The following is a 5,348-nucleotide window of genomic DNA, read 5'->3' as shown; positions in this document are numbered from 1 at the left end:
AGAAACATTGTCCATTTATTTTTTAATATTTTTTATAAGATTGTTTTAAATATCAATATTGAAACTTCGAACAATTGAAATGATAAGATATAATCATTTCTAAGTTTTTAAAATATTGTAATAAAAAATTCTAAAATAGTTTCAGTTTTTATAAGTAACAAGATTTTTGGGTGTGAATTTAGAAACTTATAGGTTAATTTAAGATTTTTAAACTATTCATAAATTAAAAAAAATTGACACTTAACATTTTTTTGAAAAACGTAAAACGAAAGGCATTAGAATGACTAAACCGTCATAAAAAATTCATATGACAGACAAGGATGACCGTCAAATTCCAAGCCATTCTAATGCCTTTCGTTTTACGTTTTTAAAAAAATGTTAGGTGTCAATTTTTTATAATTTATGAATAGTTTAAAAATCTTAAATTTACCTATAAGTTTCTAAATTCACACCCAAAAATCTTGTTACTTATAAAAACTGAAACTATTTTAGAATTTTTTATTACAATATTTTAAAAACTTAGAAATGATTATATCTTATCATTTCAATTGTTAGAAGTTTCTATATTGATATTTAAGACAATCTTATAAAAAATATTAAAAAATAAATAGACGATGTTTCTAAATTTATATAAGAAAAAACATACTAAAAATTCATATAAAAATAATATAAAATTAGAAACAATTATATCTTAATCCTACCATTTTAAAATATTCTAAATAAATTCATATATTTATAATAAACATTATAAAATAGTATATATCAATACATATTACCTATTATATTTTTTTACGGCTGATTACTAATTTTAAGTGTCATATATACGATTTTTGGAAAAAATAGACTATCGATACATACGGTCCACTAATTTTATTAGTTGTAATATACAGTCTAAAAGTACAAAAACGGCTATATAGCCTGTCAAATTCCAGGCCTGGGCCTGGGCGACAGGGCGAGTGTTGCGTTTTTGGAACTGTAAGTGCTAAGTTTGTGTTAAGTGGTAGAGCAAATAAGAATGCATGGAAGTCAAAAAGCTGTGATTTTGGGAAGATGGAAGATGGATGAATGGAGCTGCTTCGACAGGAGAGCTCCATGTTTGGAGCATCAGCAACAACTAAGAATTTATCTTCATCCTCATCTGCATTTGTTTCTGCTTCTCAGTCTCCCTTTTTCTCCCCGAGATCTCCAAGAGAAGATTCCCAATTATCTGAATCCAACAAATCTGATAACATTCACGATAGTTCAAGTGGATCTCAGTCTCAATCTCAGCATATCATTATCAGAAATGCCTATGAACATAGACCGCCTATACCCATCTCATATTCTTTATCAAATCACAACAACGACATTCCCAGTTCATCGTATGGCTCTTCATTCATTAGTGCAAGCCAGTTGAAGCATACCGAAAGCTCAGCATTGTGCAATGAGTCTTCTTTTAGCAATTCAGAATCGACAAGTACATTAGCACACAGACACAAATTGAATCATAGAACTGTTTTAACATCAAGACCAATCAATGCAGGACAGAGTAATATTAATAAAATCTCCTTTGCAAGGACGTCTGCATCTCTGTCATCCTCTGCTAGATTCAGAAGCTGTGATGTGTACATTGGAACCCATGGGCAGAAGCCATCTTTGCTTAGGTTCACCAAGTGGCTCCGGGCAGAGCTGGAGCTGCAGGGGATCGCTTGCTTTGCTGCAGACAGGGCAAGGTATACAGACTCCAGAAGTCATGACATTGCCGACAAGGTAATTAGTTCTACCACTTTTGGTGTTGTTATTATTACCAAGAAGTCTTTTGCAAATCCATATAGTATCGAGGAGTTGAGAATTTTTTTGAGCAGGAAGAATTTGGTGCCATTGTTTTTTGATCTGGGTCCTGGGGATTGTTTGGCGAGAGATATTATTAAGAAGAGGGGCGATTTGTGGGAGAAGCAAGGGGTGATCTGTGGATGTTGTATGATGGGGATGCGAATGAATGGAAGGAGGCAATTGATGGGCTTAGTAGGGTGACTGATGAATGGAGATTAGAGGCACACGCAGGGAACCGGAGGAGTTGTGTTTTGAGGGCAGTTAGTCTTTTATGCAGTAGGCTTGGAAGGAGGAGCGTGGCAGAGAGGGAGAGGGTAAGGAATGCCAGAATTGAAGGTCAGGAGTATCCATTTCCAAGAAATGGAGGATTTGTGGGCAGGAAGAAAGAGCTTCTGGAATTGGAGGAAATCCTTTTTGGAAAGGCAGATGGTGGTGATGGTGTGGATGATGGGATTCTTGACATTAAAATCAGACCTAAGAGGAAAGATAAGGTTATTGTTCGTAGGAGGAGTGATGGCAATCGCTCTAAAAAGCAGGCAAGTGAAAAAGGGGAAGGGAAAATAGAGAGTAGGAGGCTGAGTGAAAGTGATAGGTTGAAAGATGTAGAAGGAGGAGAACAAAATGAGAGGCGAAAGAGTGAGGCAGACAAGTGGGAATTAAAAAGGAAGGGTAAAAATGCAACTTCAGTAAACTCAGCAGGAAGCACTAAAGGGAAAGAGCTGGCTACACGGAAGGAATCAGACCATGAAATTGAGATACAGAGAGGTACGACTACACAGAGGACAAGTGATCGTCGTCAGCGTGTCAGGATACTGCACAAAGCAAGGTATGCAAAAAGAAATAAGGAACTGAATTTGTCATATGGTAGAGGCATTGCATGTGTATCGGGAGAATCAGGGATTGGAAAGACTGAGTTGGTGTTGGAATTTGCATATAGATTTGCAGAGAAATATAGGCTGGTGTTATGGGTGGGTGGAGAAACCAGGTATCTTAGGCAGAATTATTTAAATCTGTCTTTTTTGCTGGGATTGGATGCGAGTACTGAAACACACATTTCACCTGAGAAAGGTAGGAATAAGACCTTTGAGGAGTAGGAAATGGAAGCCCTTCGGAGAGTGCGAAAGGAACTTGTTAGAGACATTCCTTATTTGCTTGTGATAGATAATTTGGAGAGTGAGAGGGATTGGTGGGATGGTAGAAATATTTTAGAACTTCTTCCACGTTTTGGTGGCTCAACCCATGTGATAATTTCTACTCGTCTCCCACGTGTAATGAATCTAGATCCACTGAGGCTATCGTATCTGTCCAGTGTGGAAGCTATGTCTTTGATGAAGGGAAACAGGAGGGATCTTTCAGTTATGGAGCTGGATGCACTGAGGACAATTGAAGAAAGATTAGGTCGGTTAACACTGGGCCTTGGGCTTGTTGGAACTATCTTATCTGAGCTTCCAATTACACCTTCCAGACTGCTTGATACAATAAACAGGGTACCATTAGGAGATCTGTTGTGGGGTGTCCGAGATGATTCAAATCTGAGGAATCATCCCTTTCTTATGCAACTTCTGGATGTATGCTTCTCCATTCTCGATCATTCTGATGAACCGAAGAATCTGGCTAGCAGGATGGCATTGGTCGGTGCCTGGTTTGCTCCTTATCCTATCCCTATCTCTCTTCTGGCAGTTGCTGCCAGTAAGCTTCCTGAAATAACAAGTGGTTTGCGTCTATGGAAGAGATACCTGTATCAAGTGGGTTCCTGTTTTCTGGGGTCACAGACAAAAAGATCAGAAGTTGAAGCATCGTCTATGCTGGTCAAATTCAGGATCCAAGAAGTAGTGCTAGGCATGGATGGATTCATGTGCACGAGATGATTCAGTTATACGCAAGGCAAAAGGGTGGCAGTTTGGGTGCCAAAGCTATGTTCCAAGGAGTTGGTAGCAGGGGAAACGTCACACTCCATCCAGAGCACTTCTGGGCAGCTTGTTTCCATGTATTCGAATTTGGGAACAACCCGGTGATTATTGAACCAAAAGTGTCTGAATTACTCTCCTTCATCAAAAGAGGAGTAGTTCCCTTAGCACTATATTCTTTTACTAGTTTCTCAAGATGCCTTGCATCTTTAGAACTTCTACGTCTCTGTGCTAGTGCCATAGAGGCTGCTGAGGATTCATTTGTTTCTCAAGTGCCTAACTGGACGGACAAATCCTTCTGTTGGAGAATTCCTAGGCGCTCAGATAGACATTTGGACGAGTATCTGTGGCAGGATTTAACACTCCTCAAGGCTTCAGTTTTGGAATTAAGGGGGAAATTGATGCTCAAGGGTGGATTATATGATTCCGGGGAGGAGCTCTGCAGGAATTGTATTAATATAAGAACAGTGTTGTTGGGTACAGAACATCCTGACACCATAGCTGCCCAGGAGACTCTGGCCAAACTTGTTACCTATCAAACTAACTCTAGATCTGGATAACTTGTAAGCTTATTTGATGTAGCCGTCTAATTATGACATCTCACTAGGATATATAATGTTACTTCCCAGATAAGCACCAGAGCAGATGTTTTCTAGTTAACTGAATCTTTCCAAAGATTTTGTGTATGCATGTTTGTTCTGTTGTAAATCATTCGTTTTTACCACTGCCTTCCAGAGTGGGCTATTTTACAAGCAGAGACCTCTCGGCTTGCCAGGAACAAGAGGTTATTGGATCCTTCATCTTTTTAATTAATGCAGAAAATTCTTTTCAGTTTGGTATGTCAAAGAAAAGTACATTAGTAACTTGTATAAATGTAAAATGCCATTTTAAAAATAAATATCCTCGGCTTCTTGCATTTTGATTTGGCATACCAGTAAGTTCTGCTGAAGCCAATAAAAGAATAGAAGATGCTAACAGTTAAAAACAGGATGGTCATATTTTCTGGGGATTTGTTCGTTACTCTTCGATAGAATTTTTCAACATTAGTTCTAACAACTTCATCCTTTGAATAGGAGATAATTTTGTTGCTTCCAAGTTTGTCGATTCTGGCTTTGCTGTATATAATATGAATAGCCGGTGGATTACTTTTCTCAGATAAGGCAAAATATTGAACAAATTAGTCATTTTAAGGATTTGAGATAGGATTAAGACATTGATTTTTAAAGGTATACTTATTAAAGGTCAATCCAATTGATTAAATCCTTGATTACACTAAAGAGGTCATATGATTATACCTTGCATTTCTGCGGTCAAGTGACTTATATCCTTTTTTGCCCTGTCATTATTACTTGTTTTTCAATGGCTCCATATTAAACCATTGGCCAGGGTATTTGTGAGTACAACATGGGTGTGACTCTCATGAAAAGTTACAGTTCAAGTTATGATTGGTCTGCATTAAAAACCCACGCATGGGAGCTGAAGTATTTTCCATTTTTTATGGTTTTTGAGACCGTCCACTGATTTAGGCACATTCTTGTTGGCATCAATGGATGGGGCTCACTGGTATGTCTCCTCATGTAATGATAAAAGGGTGCCAAGGTATAATGTAGGTGTGTAAGAGCAAGGAGT

General features: G+C 37.9%; 1 pseudogene; it reads left to right on the top strand.

Annotated features, from left to right (window-relative positions):
* Positions 1–975: 975 nt before the first annotated feature.
* On the top strand, positions 976–4,635 carry LOC131029937 (uncharacterized; annotated as a pseudogene).
* The last annotated feature ends 713 nt before the right edge of the window (positions 4,636–5,348 follow it).

The sequence above is a fragment of the Cryptomeria japonica genome, chromosome 3, assembly GCF_030272615.1.
Source record: "Cryptomeria japonica chromosome 3, Sugi_1.0, whole genome shotgun sequence".
Lineage (NCBI taxonomy): Eukaryota > Viridiplantae > Streptophyta > Pinopsida > Cupressales > Cupressaceae > Cryptomeria > Cryptomeria japonica.
Note: the sequence above shows the minus strand (reverse complement) of the source record. Positions and strands in the feature narration are given on the sequence as shown.